This window comes from Macaca nemestrina, chromosome 8 (assembly GCF_043159975.1).
Source record: "Macaca nemestrina isolate mMacNem1 chromosome 8, mMacNem.hap1, whole genome shotgun sequence".
In the NCBI taxonomy this organism is placed as follows: domain Eukaryota; kingdom Metazoa; phylum Chordata; class Mammalia; order Primates; family Cercopithecidae; genus Macaca; species Macaca nemestrina.
Window position 1 is genome coordinate 51,031,135 of NC_092132.1, and position 12,982 is coordinate 51,044,116.

At 39.1% G+C, this 12,982-nt stretch overlaps 1 protein-coding gene and 1 pseudogene across 3 annotated transcripts in view; one reads left to right on the forward strand and one right to left on the reverse strand.

The window, feature by feature from the left end:
- LOC105497240 (RAD54 homolog B) overlaps positions 1–11,251 on the forward strand; it is a 114,734-nt gene extending 103,483 nt beyond the window's left edge. The window contains exons 15-17 of one of the 3 annotated variants that reach the window (XR_011606874.1): positions 180–486; positions 1,119–4,177; positions 4,290–11,251. The gene's annotated coding sequence lies outside the window, so the exon portion shown is untranslated. Of the gene's footprint in view, positions 1–179; positions 487–1,118 lie in introns of all 3 variants that reach the window. The other 2 variants (XR_011606875.1, XR_011606873.1) reach the window with 2 other exon arrangements.
- LOC139355806 (transcription initiation factor IIA subunit 2 pseudogene) lies at positions 5,595–5,922 on the reverse strand (annotated as a pseudogene).
- Positions 11,252–12,982: the final 1,731 nt, after the last annotated feature.

A 12,982-nucleotide genomic window follows, 5' to 3' on the forward strand; every position in this document is an offset into this window, starting at 1 on the left:
TTAAAGAGAGAGGGTTTCACTATGTTGCTGGACTGAACTAAACTTTCAATATCTATCTTGCATCATATTCTTTTCAGGCATAAAGTACTTAAAAAACATTGATAAAGGACAGGTAATTCTGCTTATCTTTTTTTTTTTTTTTAACTTTATTTATTTATTTATTTATTTAATTCACATAGTTCCAGCCACTCTGCAACTGCTGCCTGTCTTAACTGTGGTGGATGCAAGGGTGTGCTGCCCAGATTGCCCCTTTCAGAATCAAGGAGCGTGTTTCCCCAGTTGCCAGAAGAAGCATCACCTGTGGACCACCTATAACCAAAATCTTCCCCAAGAATAGCCCTCAGCTGAGAGGATCTGCCTCACCCAAGATTATGCTCCTCCCCTGGTTGGCTGACATTTGGTGACTGGTGGATGCTGGGTAGAAAGACCCAGCACCCTTATCTCAATTGAAGACAAATCTGTCAAAGGACCATTTCAGCTCCTTAGGTAAGGGTGCTGGGCCCTATTTTTATAGTAGATAGCTGTTGTTCTCCATAAAGTTGTTTGCCAAGTAATGTGGGAAGTAACCTTCCATCCATCTCTCTGCCTTACTCTGAAATCTTCCAGTATCCTGCATGAGAGTGATTTTGCAGTAGAAATTTCAGAAGAGGCTGAATTTCATGGGAGAACCCATGTCACATGGAATAAAGGTAGCATATGTGGCATGGGATCTCAGAGGCTGAGAAGTATAGAAGACAGCCCTCTGGGAATTGAGGAAGACTTTGGACTTCGACAAGCCAGGGATTTGTGGGGGTTTAGACTCATTTTATCCACATGTTAAAGGACCTTAACACCTGGTTTGCACATATAAAGCAACTTTTCTGTGAGAGGTGCTGTTCATAAGAATTTTCCCTTTTTCCCTTTCTCTATGCTCCCAGTCCATACACTCATGCGCTCGCACGCTCTCCCTCTCTCTCTCGGTGGAATCCTTTGAGGATGGGGATTTAATCTTATCCTAATATTTTCAGGACCTTGTATGGGACCTGGCATAGAATAGCTAATTAGTAATTGAATGAATGAATGAGGTACTTTACCTCTTTTACTTCTTTAACCACCATGATCATGTTCCTTGCTCATAGATCTCAGCTTCAAGGTATTTATTCAGGCCAACTGCTGAGCATGGAGCTGTGCTCAACACTGAAGAAAGCAGAGCCAGCAGTTTTTTCTTGCATCTGACAGCATCCAGACTTCCCTTTTTGCTTCTGCGATCTGTCAATCTGCTGCATGAGCTGACAGAAGCTGTCACTGCAATGGGTAATAATGTAAGTCACATACATAATTCATTTCTAATTACACAAATACACCTTTCACACAGCTTTATGTCATAATGTTCTGGCTCTAAACGACAATGTAAATACATTTCAATCACATTCTCATTAGGATTGAATTACTAAAGGTGAATTTAAACATGAGCAGCTCTGATCTGCAGAATTAAACTTCTAGACAGTCTATCCATCCATTTAAAATGGTGTATGACAAAGGAGCAAGTGAAAAAAATCTGGCTGGCATTTCATTTGAGTGGCTCAATTATGGCCTACAGTCACATTGCCTGAGCAACTGTGTCTTAATATTATGTTGGCAAGATTAAAATTTTGACTGTGACTCACAGCAAACAACATGTATAATTAGCATATGGCTTTGTTTTTCTGACTTGTTCCCAAATTAATATATTGTATCCTAGAGGGATTTGTAGATATGCTATTTTGGTATTCAAGGAAGGCTTCAACATGACTTGGTAGAAAGGGATATTATTTTGTCTTACCTTGTATGATATAAATGTTTTTGGTTTAGACCAGTTTCCTATGGCACTTTTCTATAGCTAACCTGTGATCTTTGTTTCAAACCATTACAAACTTCTATCCCTAAGATATTCTGTTGTTCACAAAACCATTACTAATTCAGAATATAGCTTTTATGATGTAAAAATTGTAAAAAAAGAAAAAAAAAGTGCCTTGACAGACAATAGTTTGTTGGAGTTTGTTACACTTACTTGAAAACCTGAAGTGTTTGGTGTAATTTAATCTTTACAATTTTTTTAAGATTTATTAAAAAATTATTTTTTTGAGTAAGAAGGTAATAAAATTCCAAAGCAGACCAAAATTAACAATTCCTTTATTTTTGTTTTTTGAGGAAATGTAAACAAAATACTGAAGACTTATTTTTGAGTAGTTAAAAAAAATATAACATCATAGATATCTACAGCATAAAAATTCCGGCCGGGCATGGTAGCTCACACCTGTAATCCCAGCACTTTGGGAGGCCAAGGTGGGCAGATCACAAGGTCAAGAGATCAAGACCATCCTGGCCAACATGGTGAAACCCCATCTCTACTAAGAATACAAAAATAAGCTGGACATGGTGATATGTGCCTGTAGTCCCAGCAACTTGGGAGGCTGAGGCAGGAGAATTGCTTGACCCAGGAGGCAGAGGTTGCAGTGAGCCGAGATCATGCCACTGCACTCCGGCCTGGGCTACAGAGCAAGACTCTGTCTGAAAAATAAATAAACAAATAAAAAATAAATCCTTTGTACCTGCAACATATTTATTTTCACGTATTCCTTTTTTTTTCTTTTGAAGTAGAGATAGGATCATGCTATGTTGTCCAGATTGGTTTCAAACTCCTGGCCTCAAGCAGTCTTCCTGCCTCTGTCTCCCAAAATATTGGGATTACAGGTGTGAGCCACTGTACCCATTCCCTGTTTTATTATTAAAAATTTCATCTCTGGGGGTATGCATAGTTTATGTAGTAATTATAGATGAAGTTAGAATTTGAAATTGGGAGTCAAAATCCTTCCTGAGTATTTCTGGATGTGTCTGCGAGAGTGTTTCCAGGAGAGATTAGCCTTTACCTCTAGAAGAGATTTGCTTTACCAGCGATGTTTGTATCATCCAATCTTTTGAGGACCTGAATAGAATGAAAAGGCAGGGAGGGTAAAAGCACTTTCTGTTTGAGCTGGAACATCCATCTTCTCCTATCCTCTGACATCAGAGCTCCTAGTTCTCGGGCCTTTGGACTCAGACTGGGACTTAAACTATCACCCATGTCTTTGTTCATTTGAGGTGCTACAGCAAAATACCATAAACTGGATAGCTCATAAACAACAGAAATTTGTTTCTTACAGTTCTGAAGGGTGGGGAGTCCACGAACAAGGCACCAGCAGAGCCAGTGTCTGGTGAGGGCCTGCTCTCTGTTTCATAGATAGCACCGTGTAGCTGTGACCTCACATGGTGGAAGGGACAAGGAGTCTCTCTTGGGCCTCTTTTATAAAGGATTAATTCTGTTCATGAGACTCTGCCCTCATGACCTGATCACCTCCCCAAGACCCCACCTCCTAATATCACATTGGTAATGTGGTTTCAACATATGAATTTGGGAATGACACAAACATTCAGACTATAGCAACCCCTTACCCCCTTTTCAGGCCTTCAGACTGAGGCTGAGACAGCAGATTTTTGGGACTTCCTGCCTTCTATAATTATGTGAGTTGATTCCCAGAATAACTCTCTCTATATATCTATATATCTCTTTCTATTTATCTTCTATTGGTTCTGTTTCTCTGGACAATTCTGACCAATACAGATGTATACTGCTGTTTAGCATCTGAGTGGAACAAAATTACAACTGCTACATTTGTTTAAAGAAAACCTATAGGAATGTCAATCTAATGCTTCCATCTCTTACATAAATATAATGGTGCTAAGTAAAAGTTTAGTATTTATAAACCTCTGTTTATTATGTATGTAGTATAGCCATTATGGACTAATATAAATAAATGAGATAAGATAGGATCAAAGGTTTTCTGAAACAGACCAAAATGAACGTGTGAAAATCAGGTGCTTGAAACATGTGATAACCTACATTTATTTATCTCTTTAAAGTTAAGTGGTTTGCTTCTCACAACAATGCTGAGAGTTGAACAGAGCAAATACTCTATTATCTCTGTTTTACAGATTTAAGGCTTACAGAGATTAAATAATTATTCAAGATCATTCAGTGACAGAGCTGAAATTTGAACACCAGCCTCTCTTTTACCTCAAAATCTGAAGCTCTTTCCAGTGCACTGTCCTGCCTTTTCTGTGATTTCACCATGCCAGGTTCCTGAGACAGATTGTAAATGCAAGAAAAAAATGAACTAATGTGAGTGTTTCATATCATGTTCTCTTTTCAAGTGAATTAATTAAAGAATTGGGTTTTGGATTAAAGTGTGTGAATTTCATGAGATCTGAATCTTATGTTTATCCTTTCACAGAACAATAGACATGGTATTTTAACATTGAAGCAGTTGATTTGATTGACTACCCTTTCTGCTCAGATTGCTCAAACCGACAACTCACAAGACAAAAACACAAGGTCACAAGACACTGTGGGCTGCATCCAGCTTTAGGTTTACTCATCTTTAAGAAAGCATACACACCAAGCAACGAGAAAGCAAGGATTGCAAAAGCAGAGTGGAAGTCTTACGAGTCCAGGCTAGGCTTCCAAATATCTCAGTCTCTCCGTACCAAGGATACATGTGGTCATGTGAGACAAGACTGAATGTGTGTGGAAAACCACCATTAGTGGGAGCTATCAGCTCTGGGATTCTTTCAGCTTTCATACTTTGTTAAGGTGGGAAACAAAAAGTATACATGGAGGTCAAAATATCCCTTTCATTTTTTATAATAGCTTACTTGATTGACTTGACTTTACATCTGTTACCCAAGTGGGTTGTTAATACTGAGCTCTGTCCTACCCACGAGGAAATGCTTCCCAGGTAAGCTTCAGGGTTTGGAGGCACAGAAGAAGCTTGTGTTTTTTGTTTTCTTGTAGTTGCTGTTTTTGAGATAGGATCTTGCTCTGTTGCCCCAGCTGGAGTTCAGTGGCACTATCATAGCTCACTGCAGCCTCAAACTTCTGGGCTCAAGGTGACTTCCTACCTTAGTCTACCTAGTAGCTGGGACTATAGGCATGTGCCACCATGCCTGACTAATTTTATTTTACTTTTTGTAGAGATAGGCTCTCGCTATGTTTCCAGGGCTGGTCTTGAACTCCTAGCCTCAAGCAGTCCAGCCACCTTGGTGTCCCAGAATGCTGGGATTACAGGCAAGAATCACTGCACCCTGCCTTGAGAGCTTGTGTTTTCTACAAGCAAACTCATTTCCAGGAGGAAGAAGGTGGAGATATTTCCCTTTTTTTAAAAATTTTTTTATCTTGCAGTTTTTTAAAATTGAGGTAAAATTCACATATTATAAATAATAATTAAAAATTTATTGAAGTGAAGTTTATGTAGCATAAAATTGATTATTTTTTTTCAGAGTTTTAAAATGAATTTATTAAAGAAGGTTCTTAGGAAGGCAACAACTTTTGTCATTAAAAAAAGTTGTTTTTTTCATGCTGTATAATAAAGGTAATGTAAGAGGCTACAGAGTTACAAGTTTCTTTCTACTGGAATTCTCTGGTATAGCACAGTGTAGTCATTTCTGCAGTTCTAGAATAAATAAAAAGTCTCTTCTATGCTTCTCTTCAAAAGCAATGAATAACAGAAGATGGCATAAAAAAGCCATATTTTTTCTATTCATTCTGTAGTATTGGAGCCAGTATTTTTACCATCACAGGCTACAATTTTCACTTTATCCACTTTAGTAAGTTCTGTCATCTCTGAATTCAACATCATTCAATACAAAAGTGCACACATTATCGCAGAATCTGTATGTATTTAGAGAGCCCCTGAAATTGACTCTGTTCCTGACCCTCTGAGCCAATGCAGAATTTATAGCCTCATCAAACTGAAGTAGAACTTGAAGGGCAAGTTGGGGAGTGATCTGTTGAGACTGTATGAGCTCATCTAGGCTGTCCTGAAGACTGTTTCTCAAAGTGGTATTTCTGTATAACTGATATGCCATGGCTTAGGAGGAAGAATTTGTTTTTCTTATTCAAGCTTGCATTGATGTTCTGTGGGGAAGGCGCTTCCCGCCGCGGAGCGAAAAGAAGCCGCCATGAGCCTGGCAGGAGGTTCCTACTTCCCCGACCACCTCTCCAGCCACCGCAGAAAACCCTAAAATTGATTATTTTAAAGTGAACAATTCAGTAGAATTTAGTACATTCACAGTGTTGTTTAGCCAACACCACTGTCTTATTCCAGAACATTTTCATCACCCCCAAAAGAAACCCCATACCTGTAAGCATTTACTGCTAGTTCTGGGATGAACTGTGACCATCGTGGTCCCTTTCATCTTCTGCTCTAAAACGGCAGCAAGGGAAGGAGGGTGACTGAACTTTTGAGGTTCTGTAGAGGTTGTTCCTCAGGGCCATGAAAGTAGGGTTGGGACGGGAAGTGATGGTGCACTGAGCAAGGTTCTAGTGGGTCCTTTATCCCACCTGCTGGTTGTCAACAAAGAGTTCCAGTGACTTCTACAGCAGGCCTGTTTTCACTTTCCGTTTGTATTAGTCAGAGTTCTTCAGAGAAACAGAAACAATATGAGATCTCTCTCTATATATCTATATCTATATCTCTATATCTATCTATATACTTAGGAATTTATTGGTTTTAAGAAATTGGCTAAAGGAACTGTAGGGGCTGGCAAATTGAAAATCTGTAGGGTAAGCCAGCAGGCTGGAAACTCAGGCAGAATTTCCATGTTGCAGTTTTGAGGAATTCCTTCTTTTGGGAACCTCAGTCTTTGCTTTTATTACTTTCAGCTGGTTGAATGAGGGCTACTCACATTATAGAGGGTAATCTGCTTTACTTAAAGACAACTTAGTGTAAATGTTAACCACATCCACAAATACCTGCATGGCAACCTCTAGACTAGTGTTTGACCAAACAACTGGGCACCATAGTCTAGCTAGGTTGACATAAAATTAACCATCACATCATTTACTCTTACTTATTTTATTTTAAATTAATAGCAGCTGTGTAATACTCATTGCGTGCCAGGGACTCTTCTAAGTGATTTATGAATATTCATTTAATATATATATATGCTTATTAACAAGGACCCATTATATGTACTTGAATACAAATCTTAGGGTATAAATACAAGTTCATGACTTGTTAGTATGGTTCACCAAATACTTGTTTTTTCCTCTTATTTATATACCTTTTGTTCATGCTTAATCTCAGTCACTAAACTTTTTATTTGGACTTATTTCCCTGGGTATCCTCTAATGACTTTTTCCTGGGCTGTTCCCTTTCCCCTAGCATTCTTGGACTCCCTGCTCCTATTTTGTGGCTGTAAGTGTCAGAAAACCTGTAATACGGGGGCTTAAGTGAGGTAGAAGTTTATTTCTCAGGTGAAAGTCTGGGACGGCAGTCTGGGCTGGTGTGGTAATTTCAGTCGCTGGGGACCCCAGCTCCTAGCTTGTTGTGGCTCCCCAGTCCCTATTATGCAGCTTCCACCTTGTGTTATGCACTGGCTCCAGCAATCACATTTGCATTTCAGCCAACAAAAAAGAGAAGGAGAAGACTTCCTCTTAAGGGCTTATTCTCAAAATTGCATACTACACTTTCATTTACATCCCATTGATCAAATTAACCACATGGCAAGGTGGAGATATTCTTGATAAATTTACCAGTCAGAGAAATCACTATCTCCCAAGGGCAAGGGTGAAACAGGTTGCAAAGGGAGGCCAGGAGTTAAATAAACTGAGCTCCCTTCACCAGAAAGGTGAAGAAGCACTTCCCTCTGACAATGGACAGTCAGCACAATTTTAATGACACCAATGGATGTAAAGCCATTCACTAGATACTGGGTATGGTGGGGAGCGTGGTACCTAATAAGCTTTGAAAAAGTAGTTTATAAGAGCTTTGCAAAGAACATTGGTGTACCTATAGGCTATGGTTTTGGTTTTTGTTTTTGGCATTGTCGAATTTGTTATCAAGTTTTGGACTGAGTGATTATTTATATGATTGTTATTTAATCTGTCATAATGAGAGCAGCAGTAGTGCTGATAGCCTGTGGCTTATATCAGCGCTTTAGAAATGTTAACAAGTAATGACTATTTTCTACTGTTAGCAATAACCGTAGCAATAGTGTGTCACATTAACCTTTATCCTCTGAATCCTATTCATATTTTAAATTTCAATCACTAGCAAAGCATACGCTGCTAGCTTTATTATCTGAAACCAGCTCCTCTAATCTTTCTTCCTTTATTCAAACCTCTACCTTAGGAGGCAACCATCAAGGAGAAGCCTTGTGTTTTCATCATGAGGCCTCATTAAACACGATAAGGTTGGAATGTAGCCAGATTCCCCCCGAATGGTTGGCCTTGGAAATCAGTTTCTAATTCAGGGGGCATCAAACAAAGTGGCTCTAAGGCAGCTGTGAGTGATGCTTTTTTTTTTTTTCCTTCCTGGCCTTCATGTTCTCTTCTACTCAGTGGCTAAACTAACTTAAGCTGGCTCACGCATTACACCAGAGTCCAGAGGCAGTTAGGAGGGGCCACAGCTCTGGCCAAGTCAAGGGCATGCCAGCTGGAATAAGGGACTTGGTTTATCACACAGAGCAGCCACTATCCTGCTCAGTCTAGTGATTAAGGAGAAGTTCCTGGGGCAGAGATTAGGGAAATTAGGAGTGGGCAAGTGTAAGAAAGCAAGAGGAAGGTGAATGGGGTGGCCAAAGCCCCTGTTCAGACCCCAGTTCATGGGCTGATTTATGAAACCAGGTTATGGGCCTCTCTGAACTTCTGGCTCAATCCTGAGGTGCCTGGGTGTGTGTGTGGAAGGCCCTCTGGCAATGCCTAGGGTGATGGAAACATGGTACCTAATACTAGAGTATCTACTTCTGATTATTTGGTAATTTTGCTCTTAATTACCAAAGGAAAAAATTATTTATTACCTTTTCCCTTCAGTCTTCTCTCGCTCAGAGTCTAAGTTAAAAATTTCACAGTGGCCTCCAGGCCTAACATGATCTGGCTCTATTATCTTTCTGACCTCATCTCCCCTTTGCTAACAACACTTCATTCCCACTGTCCCCCTTGCTATACCTTAAATGCTGAGTGTGCTCCTGCCTCAGTTTTTCCCATGGTGTCCTAGAGCCTGACCCATGGTGAGTACCTGCTTAGCAAGTTGTTGAGGGCTTGAAGAATGATCTGTGGTGTCCAACCTTTCTATGGAAACAAAGGGAAATGTGGGACAGGGAAAGACCATTGGATGAGTACAAACACTTTCTCTGTAGTGGAGGCACTAAAAAGTGGCTTTGAGATCAGTTAGTTATATTGTCATATTGTCTTTGGTGATAAGATTCTTAGAAGTGGTTACGCCCTTAAAAGATGGGAAAGAGCTACATGATTCAGAGGGTTGACCAAATGCCAAAGAGCATTGCTGTCCATTTGTTTCCCATACACTGTGAACCACCATTGACTATGCAGAACTAGAGCCTTAAAAAATATAATAGGCAATAAAGAAGGCTCTGGTGCCTGTGTATTGAGATGGGATTGAGATCAATAAATTTTTCTATCACTTGTTAACAATCCATACCCTTTATAAAACTTTCTAGTCCCTTTAATAAAGCTAATTTGGGATGCAAACACTGTAAATTCCCCCTTTAATCTTGGAACTCAGTAACCTCCAGTATTTAGTTTCCATGCAATAAGTTAACCTCCAAAGGGTGGAAAAATTTTTAGAAATCCTTGTTTAGAAAGCATTGCAGACATAGGAATAATTAATATATATTTTAACATTTGATGAGACAGCAAGTCCAGAATGATTACTCATTCAAGTTGAAAGGGAGATATAAGAATCTATAGGACAATATTTTAAAGGTACCTATGCGAGACTTACCATTGAGACATGGTCACTTCACTTATTTTCTCTGTAGCAAAGTAGACCTTTGGCATTTCTGGTCTTCCCCAGCTCCTGATCCACAAAACTTAGCCACAGGCTAGACGGGAATTCACACTGCCTTGTCTGATGCTGCATGGCAGCTTTCTCAGTAAGACATCAAAGGAACCTGCCTTTGGTTACCACTTTCAAGTAGACTAGAAATTATTTCCACTAACTGCTGGAGAGCGCCCCTCATGACTGTGCTCCACCATGAACATATTGAATAGCATTGCCAGACAGAAACACATAATAGAGAGCTGCTTTATTTATGAGAAGCTCTGCAAAAGAAAAATTTCAGAGCTTAGAGAGGAATCTCATGTACTTGCTTCTTATGAGAATATTACCATAAAAATACCACTTCTGTCATCCAAGGGGGAGAAAGCTGTTTTCAGATGTAGGAGAGGTGTCCAGTGGAACCTAATGGTTTGTATAATTCTGGGCTTAAAAAGGACTTCATATTTGAAAAGTGATGTTTGCAGCAATTTTGGCCTATCCCAAAAGAACCACAGTCTTCATCTTAATTAGATAAATAGAAAGTCAGCATCATTGCAATACGATGTTCAAAGCCCGTGGCTTGGAATCAGCAGATTTGGAGGTTCTAGTCAGAACTCTGCCATTGATTTGGCTTCTGATTATACGGAATTCTTAATTTTTACACTTTAATAATAGTAATAATGAGTCATTCATTGATGGCTTACTATGTGCCAGACATTTTGCTAAATGCTTTATATGCATTATTTCATTTATTCCTCTTGTCAATCCTAAGACATGGGTATTATTTATTATCCTCATTTTACAGGGAGGATAGTAATGCCTAGAAAGGTTAAATGCTTCCCAAGAGCACAATGCTAAGAGCTGGATCTGATCCCGGGTTGATGTGGCTATAGAACTTGTTTGTATGCACCAGGCTTAAATTCACAAGCTAAATGAAAATTTAAGGAATATCTTTTTTTTTTTTTTTTTTTTTTTTTTGAGACAGAGTCTCACTCTGTCGCCCAGGCTGGAGTGCAGTGGCCGGATCTCGACTCACTGCAAGCTCCGCCTCCCAGGTTCACGCCATTCTCCTGCCTCAGCCTCCCAAGTAGCTGGGACTACAGGTACCCGCCGCCTCGCCCAGCTAGTTTTTTGTATTTTTTAGTAGAGACGAGTTTCACCGTGTTAGCCAGGATGGTCTCGATCTCCTGACCTCGTGATCCGCCTGTCTCGGCCTCCCAAAGTGCTGGGATTACAGGCTTGAGCCACCGCGCCCGGCAGAATATCTTATAGCAGTCATCAGTGTGAGGAACTGTGGGCTTCTACCTTTTATGCCAGGATCACTTGTTCTCATATTAAGATATATTTACCAGGAACCTGATTTAGAAAATGCAAGGATTTAGGAGCTTTTGAAAAAAAAAAAAAAAAGAATAAAAGATAAGCAGAAAGATTAGGCCTGTTTGTTAAAAAAGGTTATATATGGTAGATTTTAAAGAAGTGATTGTTACTGAGGATACTCATGAAAAAGATTTGTTATTTTATCTAATTATCCTGATTAAAGAATGTGGTGGTCAAGAAATATCGGTAGATAAGTTGGAAACAAAACAAAAAGCAAAGGGGAAAATACCATTTTGTGAGAATGGCCTGCTGGTGGCAGCAACAGATCACAACAATTGTCTCCCATCATATCAGGAATTCTAGGCATGTCTTTAAGTACACAGCTTCCTGTTTTTATAAGATTTCAAATCACAGGCTGCTGTTATGATGGCTATAAAAACTGGCAAATCATTCTAGCTATCAATATGACTGACAGGATTATTTTCTACAGCATTTTATATTGTCAGAGCTTTACACTTATTTTCTCCCCATGGGTTGTGTTGGTAGAGGGGGGTGGGTATTAAATTATTAATTAAATGAAAAATGAGCAAACTTTAAAGTTTGATGGAAATAGTCTGTTGAAATCAGTGACACCTTAGTTATTAACTTCTGATTTTGTTGTAAGATGAATATAGGTTTAATAAACAGACTTTTGCACAGAATTATTTGTTTTTTCACTGTGAATTTTTTTACGAGAGCTCAGGTAACAATTTTTCAGTTCTCCATAAACATTATTAAAGGATTTTTTTTGACTTACATAGCTTTGAAAACACAAAACATTAATGTTTATTCCATAAGTAGTAGAAAATGAAAACGTATGTTTTAGTTGCATTATTTATGCCTGAGGAAATACCCATAAAGAGAAATTCTCAACTGCTGCAGTGCCTGAGCCTTTGATGAAGGCCAGACTCTGGTCACTAGGTGGAGCTGTTGACTCCTAGCAGTGCCTTGGGAACCCAAGTGTAGAAGGGTCATGTGGTCAGACAGTGATGCTTTGACCTGGATGTTGCTTTCTGTCTGGGTAGCCTAGTACTGGAGGCTTCCATACATCTCAGCCTGGTTTCTGATCCTAGGGTGGGAAGAGTTTGTGCTGCTAAGGAAGATGAGTTAGAAGACCCACTCTTTTTGTTAGTACTGTGTCAGCAAACCACATCTGGGTTCCTCTAATGGATGGAACAATACTGAGGCTTCCAGAATGCTAAGTACCTTTTAGGTAAAAGGGGATCTGCTTGAAAATTGGATCTGGGTGGAGCCCTTTATTGTGAAAAATATGATCGACCTTCCTGGACACGTTGAGACTTCAGTCATTCCTATACCTTGAGATGTTGATGGCACCAAGTGGGTGTTCGATATAGGTGAATTAAATGGATAAACAAGTGAATTAAACAAATAACAAAATGCAGGATGACTCCTTTCATTTCCTCGGTAAGAAGCTCTATGTCTCATCTCATTCATTTATTAATTCATTTGCCATACAGTGTTTGAGAACTTACGATGTTCTAGGTTTTTTACAAAACGCTGAAATTCAGAGATGCTTACTTTCATTTCTGCAGGTTCTGTCATCTATAATTTTGGTGTGAGGAATGAGTTAGGAATGTAAATTTTAGAAAACAGTTGCCCAATTGTAATAACACTTAAATAATCCATTCTTTCCCTATTGATTTTTCTGTTCTTGAACAGTATTTTAATATGGATTTCAAGATTTATTATTATTTAGGAGATCAAATTCCTCTGTAGTATCCTTCTTTTTCAGTATTTTATTGGTTACTCTATATCAGTTATTTTTCTGG